The sequence below is a fragment of the Macaca mulatta genome, chromosome 1, assembly GCF_049350105.2.
Source record: "Macaca mulatta isolate MMU2019108-1 chromosome 1, T2T-MMU8v2.0, whole genome shotgun sequence".
Lineage (NCBI taxonomy): Eukaryota > Metazoa > Chordata > Mammalia > Primates > Cercopithecidae > Macaca > Macaca mulatta.
Genome location: NC_133406.1, coordinates 69,186,118 through 69,198,599, shown reverse-complemented (window position 1 = coordinate 69,198,599; position 12,482 = coordinate 69,186,118). Strand labels below are relative to the sequence as shown.

The window sequence follows — 12,482 nt, the reverse complement described above, 5'->3', positions numbered from 1 at the left end:
AGATCTATGCTGTAGAAAAATGACTGATTTACAGGAGGTGGAAGCAGAATATTTGCTGCTAGTGCCATGTTAGATGTTAATCTAAGGAACACAATATGTTGCTTGGTTTGGAAAGTTTTTTAGGGGCGTAGGCAGCAGTTTTGGGGTAGAGGAGTAATGGAGGTTCATGTAGAGCAGCAATGTTCAAAAGTGTGGTCTGTGGACTTCTAGGGTCCTAAAACCCTTTCAAGATGTCTGAGAGAAAAGAACTATTTTCATAGTAATATGTCATTTTGCTTTCTCATTGTATTGACAATGGCACTGATAATGCACAAGCAACGGTTGTTTTTACTGATCAGCAGTTTTCTGCTGACACCTTAGCATGAATCAAGGCAGTGATGCCAAACTGTACTAATAGTCATTGTACTCCTCAGTGCTAAACACTTGCAGCAAAAACAACAACAAGCAAAAAAAGAAAAGCCAGTTTCAGAAATTATTTTTAATTTTTTGTGGGTATATAATAGGTATATATACCTATGGGGTACATGATACGTTTTGATACAAACATGCAATGTGAAATAAGCACATCACGGAAGCTGGTCTCGAACTCCTGACCTCAGGTGATCCACCCGCCTCGGTCTCCCAAAGTGCTGGGATTACAGGCATGAGTCACCGTGCCCAGCTTGGTTTAACTTTTCAAAACAATGACTTTTTGTTTCATTGATCTTTTGTATTTTTTATTTCAATTTTATTTCTTTCTGCTGTGATCTTTATTATTTCTTTTCTTCTACCAATTTTAGGTTTGGTTTGCTCTTGCTCTTCTAGTTCTTTTTTTATTTTCTTAGCCTACCTCACCCCCTGCCACCTTCTGGTTCTTTAAGATGCATTGTCAGATTGTTTATTTGAAGTTTTCCCGAAGTGCTGGGTGGCTCATGCATGTAATTCTAGCACTTTGGGAGGCAGAGGTAGGCAGGTCACTTGAGCTCAGGAGTTTGAGACCAGCCTTGGAAACATGGCAAAGCCCTATCTCTATAAAAAAATTAGCCGGGTGTGGTGGCACACACCTGTAGTCCCAGCTCCTTGAGGGGGCTGAAGTGGGAGGATCACCTGAGCCTGGAAGGTCTCAGCTGCAGTGAGCTGTGATTGTGCCACTGCACTCCAGCCCAGGTGACAAGTGACAGAGTGAGACTCTGTCTCAAAAAAAAAAAAGAAGAAAGAGAGAGAGAGAGAGAAAGAAAGAAAGAAAGAAAGAAAGAAAGAAAGAAAGAAAGAAAGAAAGAAAGAAAGAAAGAAAGAAAGAAAGAAAGAAAAGAAAGAAGGAAGGAAGGAAGGAAGGAAGGAAGGAAGGAAGGAAGGAAGGAAGGAAGGAAGGAAGTCTTCCTCTTTTTTGACATAGGCACTTGTAGCTATAAATTCCCTCTTAGTACTGCTTTTGCTGTAACCTATGTTTTGCTATGTGTTTCCATAATCATTTGTTTAAAGAAGCATTTCAATTTCCTTCTAAATTTCTTCATTGACCCACTGGTCGTTCAGGAGCATATTGTTTAATTTCCATGTATTTGCATAGTTTCCAAGGTTCTTCATGCTATTAATTTCTAGTTTTATTCCGTTGTGGTCAGAGAAGATGCTTAAATTTGTTTGAATGTTTTAAGACTTGTTTCATAACCTAACATATGGTCTATCCTTGAGAATAATCATGTGTTGAGGAAAAGTATGTGTAGTCTGCAGCTGTTGGATGAAATGTTCTGTAAATATCTATTAGATTCATTTGGTCTGCAATGTAGATTAAGTCTGATATTTCTTTGTTGATTTTCTGTCTGGAAGACCTGTCCAGTGTTGAAAGTGGGGTGCTGAAGTCTCCAGCTATTATTGCATCAAGGCCTATCTCTCTCTTTATCTCCAATAATATTTGCTTTATATATGTGGGTGATCCACTGTTGGGTGCATATAAATTTAAAATTGTTATATTCTCTTCCTGGATTGACCCGTTTATCATTATATAGTGACCTTCTTTGCCTCTTCTTATAGTTTTGGTCTTGAAATCTATTTATTTGACATAAATATAGCGACTTCTGCTCTTTTTTGGTTTTCATTGGCATGGAATATCTTTTTCCATCCCTTTATTTTCAGCCTATGTGGGTCTTTACAGGTGAAGTGTGTTTTTTATAGAAATAAATCAATGGGTCTTGTTTATTCATCTGTTCAGCCACTCTATGCCTTTTACTTGAGAGTTTAGTCCATTTACATTTAATATTATTATTGATAAGTAAGGACTTACTCCTGCCATTTTGTTATTTGTTTTATGGTTGTTTTGTGTTTTTTTCTTCCTTCTTTTTTCTCTTTTTAAGCCTAGTCAATCTTTCTTCTTTCCTTCTTGTCCTCCTTTAGTTACGATGATTTTCTCTGGTGATATGATTTAGTTTCTTGTTTTTTATTTTTTTGTGTCTTCATTGTATGTTTTTTGGTTTGAGGTTACCATGAGGTTTGCAAATACTATCTTGTGACCCATCATTTTAACCTGATAACAAGTTAACACCGTTTGCATAAAGAAACAATCAAAAAGAAAGCAAATAAAAACTCTATGCCTTAACTTCATCCCTTTGCTTCTTAAGTTTTTATTGTTTCTATTTATGTCTTATTGTACCAACTATATCTTAAAAAGTTGTTGTAGTTATTTTTGATTGACTCATCTTTTTTTTTTTGAGACTGAGTCTCACTCTGTTGCCCAGGCTGGAATGTGGTGGTACAATCTCTGCTCACTGCAACCTCCACCTCTCAGGTTCAAGTAATTCTCCTGCCTCATCCTTCTGAGTAGCTGGAATTACAGGTGCCCAGCCCCACACCCAACTGATTTTTGTATTTTTTATAGAGATGGAGTTTTGCCATGTTGGCCAGGCTGGTCTTGAACTCCCGACCTCAAGTCGTCCACCCACCTCAGCCTCCCAAAGTGCTGGGATTCCAGGTGTGAGCCACCGACTGCACCCAGCCTCGTTCATCATTTAGTCTTTCTACTTAGGGTGAGTAGTTTACACAGTTACAGCGTTATAATATTCTGTGTACTAGAATGCATGTAATTCTAGCACTTTGGGAGGCAGTTTTGTACCTTTGGGTAATCACTTATTGCTCATTAATGTCCTGATTGAAGTACTCCCTTTAGCATTTCTTGTAGAACAGGTGTGGTGTTGATGAAATCCCTCAGCTTTTATTTGTCTGGGAAAGTCTTTATTTCTCCTTCATGTTTGAAGAATATTTTTGCTGAATATACTATTCTAGGGTAAAAGATTTTTTCCTTCATCACTTCAAATATGTCATGCCACTCTTTCCGGGCCACTGAAAAATCTGCTGCTAAATGTATTGGAGCTCCAATGTATATTATCTGTTTCTTTTCTCTTGCTGCTTTTAGGGTCCTTTCTTTATCTTTGACCTTTGGGAGTTTGATTATTAAATGTCTTGAAATGGCATTCTTTGGGTTAAATGTGCTTGGTGTTCTATAACCTTCTTGTACTTGGATATTGATATCTTTCTCTAGGTTTGGGAAGTTCTCTGTTATCCATTTTGAATAAAGTTTCTACCCCTGTCTCTTCTCTACTTCCTCTTTAAGGCCAATAACACTTAGATTTGCCCTTTTTAGCTATTTGCTAGATCCTGTAGGTATGTTTTTATTTTTTGTTTTGTCTCTTCTGTGTATTTTCTTTTCTTTTTTTTTTTTTTTTTTTTTTGAGACGGAGTCTTGCTATGTCGCCCAGGCTGGAGTGCAGTGGCTGGATCTCAGCTCACTGCAAGCTCCGCCTCCCGGGTTCACGCCATTCTCCTGCCTCAGCCTCCCGAGTAGCTGGGACTACAGGCGTCCGCCACATCGCCCGGCTACTTTTTGTATTTTTTAGTAGAGACGGGGTTTCACCGTGTTAGCCAGGATGGTCTCGATCTCCTGACCTCGTGATCCACCCGTCTCGGCCTCCCAAAGTGCTGGGATTACAGGCTTGAGCCACCGCGCCCGGCCTCTTCTGTGTATTTTCAAATAAACTGTCTTCCAGCTCACTAATTCTTTCTTCTGCTTGATCAATGCTGCTAAAGGGCCCTGATGAATTCTTCAGTATGCCAACTGCATTTTTTTTTTTTTTTTTTTTTTGAGCCAGAATTTCACTGTTGTTACCCAGGCAGGAGTGCAGTGGCGTGACCCTGGCTCACTGCAACCTCCATCTCCTGGGTTCAAGCGATTCTCCTGCTTCCGCCTCCCAAGTAGCTGGGATTATAGGTGCCCACCACCACAGCCAGCTAATTTTTGTATTTTAGTAGAGATGGGGTTTCACCATGTTGGCCAGGCTGGTCTCGAACTCCTGACCTCAGGTGATCTGCCCACCTCAGCCTCCCAAAGTGCTGGGATTACAGGTGTGAGCCACCTCACTCGGCCGCCAACTGCATTTTTCAGCTCAAGAATTTCTGCTTGATTTTTAAAAATTATTTTAGTCTCTTTGTTAAATTTATCTGATAGAATTCTGAATTCCTTCTATGTGTTATCTTGAATTTCTTAGAGTTTCCTCAACACAGCTATTTTAAATTCTCCATCTTTAAGGTCACATATCTCTTTCTCCAGGATTGGTACCTGGTGCCTAATTTAGTTCATCTGGTGAGGTCATGTTTTCCTAGATGGTGATAATGCTATTAGATGTTCTTCAGTGTCTGGGCATTGAAGAGCTATTTACTGTAGTCTTCACTGCCTGGGCTTATTTGTATCTATCCTTCTTGGGAAGGCTTTCCAGATAGTTGAAAGGACCTGGGTGTTGTGATCTAAGCTGCATCACTTTAGGGAGTACCCCAAGCCCAGTAATGCTGTGGTTCTTGAAGACTCATAGAGGTACCACCTTGATGGTCTTGGACAAGATCCATGAGAATTCTCTGGATTACCAGGAGAGACTCTTGTTCTCTTCCTTTACTTTCTTCCAGAGTATTTCCCTTTGTTCTGAGCCACCTAAGGCTCAGAATGGAGTGACATAAGCATCCCTGTGGCCACCACCACCATGACTGCACCACCACTATGACTGCTGACCTGAAGCCAGCACAGCACTAGATCTTGCCCAAGGTCAGCTGTAACCACTCCCTGGCTACTGCCTATGTTCACTCAAGGCCCTGGGGCTGTACAATCAGCAGGTGGCAAAGCCAGCCAGGCCTGTGTCCTTTTCTTTGGGGCAGCAAAGTCCTGCGGGCCCTGGATGAGTCCAGAGGTGCCAATCAAGAGTCAGGGACTAGAGTCAAAAATCTTAGAAGTCTACCTGGTGTTCTATTGTACTGTGGCTGAGCTGGCACTCAAATCACAAGACACAGTCCTTCCCACTCTTCCCTCCTCTCCAAAGGCAAAGGAGCGTCACCCTGTAGCCACCGCCACCCCGGCCCATGAGGCATACTGCCAGACTATGTCTGATGTTCTCTTAAAGACCAATGGCTCTTAAGTTAGCTTGTGGTGAATGCTGCCTGGCCTGGGACTTACCCTTTATGGCAGTGGGCTCCCCTCTGGCCCATGACATGTCCAGAAATACCATCCAAGAGTCAAGTCCTAGAATTAGGGTCTCCATGAGTCCACTTGATGCTCTATCCCCTGTGGCCATGCTGGTACCTAAGGTGCAAAACAAAGACCCCTTTATTTTTCCTCTGCTTTTCTCAAGCAGAAGGAGTTTTGCCCCATAGCCATCACAGCTGGTAATACTCTGAGTCTCCTCTGAAGCCAGCAAGTCTCAGAGGCTCACCAAGGCCCTCGATGTAGTACCTGGGTATCGCTGCTGGTTATTCAGGAGCAAAGGGCTCTTCAGTTAGAAAATGATGAATGCAGCAAGGACTGGATTCTTTCCTTCAAGGCAGCAGGTTCCCTTTTGGACCAAGGTGTGTCTAGAAATGTTGCCTAGGAGCTAGGGCCTGCATCAGGGGCCTCATGACTCTGACTGGTGCCCTATCCTGCTGTGACTGAGCTGGTATCCAAGATGCAAGACAAAGTCCTGCCCGCTCTTCCCTCTGCTCTTCTCAAGCAGAAGGAAGGGGTCCCTTTTGGAGTGTGAGCTGTGCAGCCTGGGACTAGGGGATGGGTAATGCCAGCCCTCCCTTAGCCACCCTAGCTTGTGTCTCAGTAGGTCGCATGGCCCCCCAGTCCACTGTCTTTGGACCTAGTTTAGCACTAGGACTCACCTAAGAGTTGCAGTCCTTATGGCCTACACTGCCTTTCAAGTTTACCTGGAGACACAGAGCACCATAGCCCTCAGTGGTGAGATTTGCAGAAACTCAAGTTCCAACCACTGTGATCTGTGATTCCCCTTTGGCTAGGGCTGGTTTAAATGTTCCCTCCATGGGCAGGTGTCACTGAGTCTGGTCCGGTTTTCCTTTCTGCTCTACCAGAACAGCGCTGAGTTCACTGCCTCACAATTGCTGTGTTCTCCCTCCCCCGGTGCCCAGAGCAGCTCTCTGCGCCATGCCACTACTGCCAGGGGTGGGGAAGGGGTGGCGCCAGCAATTCAGGACTGTCTTTTCTATCTCTTTGGTGCCTCTTTCAGCAATATGGAGTTAAAACCAGGTACTATGAGTGTTCACCTGATTTTTGGTTCTTATGAAGGTGTTTTTTTCTGTGTAGATAGTTGTAAAATTGGGCTCCTTGTGGTGGGGATGATTGGTGAAGCCTTCTATTCTGCCATCTTTCTCTGCCTCTCAAGAAAAATACTCTTGGTGAGGTGGTAAAAAGTAATAATTTTATTAAATCTCAATCCTTGAGTATACATCTTTGTAATATTCTGTGTGACAAAATGGGAAGTGTATATAAAGTACTTCTGCATGCCAAAGTACAGTGGTTTCTCAAGGAAAACTACTCAAACTGATTGAGTCGCAAGCTGAAATAGCTGTTTTTCTCAGAGACCACCATTTTTACTTGAAAGAAAAACTGACAGAGAAATATGGTTATCCAGATGAGTATTTGGCAGACATTTTCTCTAAAATGAATGACATGAACTTGTCATTTCAAGAAAAATGTCTGACTGTATTTGTTGCCAATGATAAAACTCAAGAAAAAATAATTTTGGAAAATACATCTATAACTCTCATTTCCTTCTTACATCACGAGTTTGACATTTTTCCAATACTTAATGACTTTTCTGAAAATACTGGTAGAGATACTGGTATACGATTTTTATATTGTATAATTAAATGAGTTAATTTTTGGAAGATCTGTATAACTCAGCAGACCAGTATTTTTCAGATTGTCCAATGCATGATGTTACAAAATCATGCATGGATAAAAGAGTCAATTATAGTGCAAGATAATTCAATGAATTTTAATGTAACAAAGCATGAAAACCAATGATATAATTTCAGATTCCAACTAACTTCCCTTTGCAACTAACTTCTCTTTCTACCTCTGAATTGTGGGCAAGTTTTAAAAAATTATAGTAAAATATACCTAACTTAAAATTTACCATTTTAATCATTTTTAAGTGTACAGTACAGTGGCATTAAGTATATTCATATTGGTGATTAAACCATCACCACTGTCCATTTCCAAAGGTTTTTCATCATTCCAAAGAGAAACTCTACCTATTAAACAATGTCCCATTACCCTCCCCTGAGTCCCTGGTAACTTGTATTATACTTTCCTTCTATATGCATTCTAGGTACCTTATATAGGTGGAATACTATATTTGTTCTTTGTGTCTGGATTATTTCATTTAGCATAATGTTTTCAAAGTTCATCCACATTGTAGCATATATCAGAATTTCATTCCTTTTTATGACTGAATAATATTCCATTGTATGCATATACCACATTTTGTTTATCCATTCATCTGTGATGGATATTTGAATAGTTTTCACCTTTGGCTTTTGTGAATAGTGCTGTATGAACATTGATATACAGGTATCTGAGTTTGTTTTTCAATTATTCTGGGTATATACCTAGCAGTGAAATTGCTGAATCATATGGAAGTTCTATGTTTTTTGTTTTGTTTTGTTTTTTTGAGACGGAGTCTTACTCTCTCACCCAGGCTGGAGTGCAGGGGCGCTATCTCAGCGTACTGCAACCTTCACTTCCTGGGTTCAAACAATTCTCCTGACTCAGCCTTCCAAATAGCTGGGATTACAAGCGTGTGCCACCACGCCCAGCTAACTTTTGTATTTTTAGTAGAGATGAGATTTCATTGTGTTGGCCAGGCTGGTCTCAAACTCCTGACCTCAGGTTATCTGCCCAACTCGGCCTCCCAAAAATTGCGGGACTTATAGGCGTGAGCCACTGCACCCAGCCTACCTTTTAAAGGAACCATCATGTTTTCCACAGTGGCTGCACCATTTTATTATACACCCCCACCAAGAATGCAGCAGAATTTCAATTTCTCCACATCCTCATCAACATTTTTTAAAAACTGTTTTGATAATAGTCATTCTAATGGCTGTGTATAAAGTTATATCTCATTGTAGTTTTTTTTAGTTTTCATAGTTTTTTATTTGCATTTTCTTAATTATTAGTGATGTTGTACATCTCTTCATGAGCTTATTGGTCAACTGTATATCTTTTTTGTAGAAATGTCTATTGAAGTCTTTAGCCAATTTTTAAATTACGGTTTTTTGTTTTTGTTGTTGACTGTTAGAAGTTCTTTATGCTATATTCTGAATATTTACCCCTTTTTAGGATACATGACTTACAGATATTTTCTCCCTATTCTGTGGGTGACATTTTTACTCTGTTGATATCCTTTGATGCACAAAAGTTTAAATTTTGAAGTTCGATTTGTTTGTTTTTTCTTGTCACCTGTGCATTTGGGGTCATATTCAAGAATTCATTGCCAAATCTAATGTCATGAAGATTTCCCGCTATGTTTTATCCTAAGAATTGCATAGTTTAATCTCTTATGTTTAGGTCTTTGACATGTTAGTTAATTTTTGTGTATGGTGTTGTGTAAGGGTCTAACTTCATTCTTTTGCATGTGGATATCCAGTTTTCTCAGCACTATTTGTTGAAAAGACTGTTCTTTTCCCACTGAGTGATGTTGGCACCCTGGTTGAAAACTACTTGACCATATATCTAAGGGTTTATTTCAGGACTCTCTATTCTATTCCATTGGGATATATAGTATTTTACACCAGCACTATACTGTTTTGATTACTGTAGCTTTGTAATAAGTTTTGAAATAAAAAAGTTAGTCTTTTAACTTTATTATTTTTTTCCAGGATTGTTTTGGCAATTTGGGGTCTCTTGATATTCCATGTGAATTTTAGCATGGATTTTTACATTTCTGGAAAAAAAAAGTCATTGGAATTTCAATGAAGATTGTATTGAATCTGTGGAGAACTTTGGGTAGTACTGACATCTTAACAGTATTACGTCTTCCAATCCATGAACATGGGGTGGCTTTTCATTTATTTGTGTCCTCTTTAATTTCGCACAGCAATACTTACAGTTCTCATTGTACAAATCTTGTACCTTCTTGGTTAATTCCTAAGTATCTTATTCTTTTCAATGCTATTATAAATTGAATTTTCTTAATTTCCTTTTCAGATTGTTCGTTGTTATTGCATAGAAACAACAGTGATCTTTTGAGTGCTGATTTTGTATCCTGCCTTTTTGTTGACTTTGTGCTAACAATTTTGTGGAATCTTCATGGTTTTCTAAATATAAGATCATGTCATCTGTTAGCAGAGATAATTTTTCTTTTCTTTCCAATTTGGACATCTTTCCAACTAACATTTAAGAAACTACAACTAGTTGAGTTTTGATATAGTGCAAAGAAGACTATTCATGATAATCATAAAAAGCCATTAAAATACAACCTTCCCTTTTCCAGCTACATAACTGATCTGCGTGAGGCTGGATTTTCTTTATGTACTTCAATTAAAATAACATGTTACAATAGTTGAATGCAGAAGCCAATGTAAGAAGCCATATATATCAGTTTTCTATTACTATGTAACAAATTATCACTTTAGCAGCCTAAGACAACACTCACTTATTATATCAGTTTTTCCTGGGTTGGGAGTCTAGGTTCAGATGAGCTCCTCAGGGTTTTTGCTCAGGGTCTCACAAAGCTAAAATCAAAGAGTTGGCCAGGGCTGCAATCTCATCTAAGGCTCAGATCCTTATCCAAGCTTACTGGTTGTAGGCAGAATTTAGTGTCTTGTAGCACTGAAGGCCTTATTTAATGGCTAGCTGTTGGCTAAGGACTGCTCTAAGCAACTAGAGGTCATCCACAGGTCCTTGCCACATGGTCCTCTCACAACATGGCCACTTATTTCTTTAAAGCCAGCAGGGAAATCTCCCTCCAGTCAGCTATGATAGAGTCATATATAACATAATATGATTATGGGTCACTCTATCATCCCTTTTGCCATATTCTTTTAGCTAGAAGCAAGGCACAGATTTTCCTGCACTCACAAAACTCACTGGTAACACTTTAGGGTGTTTGTACCACTCCAGACATTAGATTTGCAATATGTAAAACAATGCTACTGTTTGTTTTGTTGTTGTTGTTGCTGTTTTTGAGACAGGGTCTCACTCTGTGGCCCAGGCTGGAGTGCAGTGGTTCGATCATGACTCACTGCAGCCTCGATCTCCTAGGCTCAGGTGATCCTCCTACCTTAGTCTCCCAGGTAGCTGGGACTACAGGCATATGCTACCACACCTGGCTATTTTTTTGTGTTTTTAGTACAGGTGAGGTTTCACCATGTTGCCTAGGCTGGTCTCAAAACTAAAGCAATCTGCACACCTTGGCCTCCCAAAGTGTTGAGATTACAGGTGTGAGCCACCACACCTGGCCTAATTATTATTTCATAAACATGTATTAGGCCGGGCGCGGTGGCTCAAGCCTGTAATCCCAGCACTTTGGGAGGCCGAGACGGGCGGATCACGAGGTCAGGAGATCGAGACCATCCTGGCTAACACAATGAAACCCCGTCTCCACTAAAAATACAAAAAAATTAGCCGGGCGTGGTGGCGGCGCCTGTAGTCCCAGCCACTCGGGAGGCTGAGGCAGGAGAATGGCGGGAACCCGGGAGGCGGAGCTTGCAGTGAGCCGAGATCGCGCCACTGCACTCCAGCCTGGGTGACAGAGCGAGACTCCGCCTCAAAAAAAAAAAAAAAAAAAAAAAAAAAAAAAAAAAAAAAAACATGTATTATTTATACTAATATATAATGAGTTTCTAATTGTTATTTTTTTGAATGTTAGAAATTTATTATTATTCTTAAGTGCCAGCTTAATACTGCAGAACATTTCAAATCACCCTTGATAACCCACTTTCTTTTCTCCCACCCAAATTCTTGATCAGGAGTTATTCAAGTAACGACATGCTCTTCTCTCTTCTGTATAAAACTTTATGAAATAAAGGCAAAAGATTGTGTACATCTTGCTGGAAAATGCTGCTCAGGGATCTGGAGATGGTGGCTGCCTGGGCTTCCTTCACTGTCCAGGTCCTGAAAGACTCTTGTTCATGAACTGTCTCTTCACAAAGCAAGTCCACCACTTGCTGGGTTTATCATTCTGAGGGTCAAAAACTTGCTCACAGTCTCTGTCCAGCCTCTTGCCTTAGCTGATGTAAATAGGCTGTCATTACTTCATCTTCCTGTTTGTTTGCAGGTTTGGCATAAATTGCATTAAATAGAAAACGAGGCTCTCCAGGAATAGGAAAATTAGCGATTCCCAGTGTATACATTTCTTTCTCACCTTGGCTTCTGGAATTACGCTTCTGGAGTTTCTTCAGACACTCAGAAATGTAGAGAGGTATATATATCAAGGTCCTATCAGCTTCATTCTTAATTTCTTAGTTTTTGAAGAAGACATTGGCCTTGAAGTAACAGATGGCTTCATCCACAATATCTGTATCTTTTGTCTCTCTGGGGGCAGGTCTTTTTAATTGACTTCTGATAGGTAAGAATGCCATGTTTCCAATGAGTTTGGTGTCAGGATCCATGAGAGAAGAGTGGTAAGCCGGCATCTTGCCGGTACCCGGGTTTCCTCTAATTGTTATTTTAAAAGAATTAGTAATGAATTATATTTCTTAATTTCAATTGTAATTTCTAATACAGAAATTAAATTTTTTTTGAGACAGAGTCTTACTCTGTCACCCAGCCTGTAGCGCAGTGATGCCATTATAGCTCATAATACAGTAAATGTTGATAGACACTATCCACATAAACAGCAGCTCTTTGGGCTCCTTAATAAATTGTCAGAGGGGAGATGGAATGAGAACTATTAATATAATAACACCAAATAGTTAGAACTTTCCACACTTTTTTTGTGATCCACAGAAATGCATTTTACATTGTGACCTAGCATATACATACATATGCATATGCATATTACATGGATATATAACTGAGGCAAAAATTTCATGAAATAATACTTTTTTTTTTTGAGACAGAGTTTCACTCTTGTTGCACAGGCTGGAGTGCAATGACACAATTCCAGCTCACTGCAACCTTCGCCTCCCGGGTTCAAGCAATTCTCCTGCCTCAGCCTCCCAAATAGCTGGGATTACAAGCATGCACC

The 12,482-nt window shown here is 40.0% G+C and overlaps 1 pseudogene; it reads right to left on the bottom strand.

Moving 5' to 3' along the window:
* Positions 1-11,256: 11,256 nt before the first annotated feature.
* Positions 11,257-12,078, bottom strand: LOC711797 (actin-related protein 2/3 complex subunit 3 pseudogene; annotated as a pseudogene).
* Between the last annotated feature and the right edge of the window lie 404 nt (positions 12,079-12,482).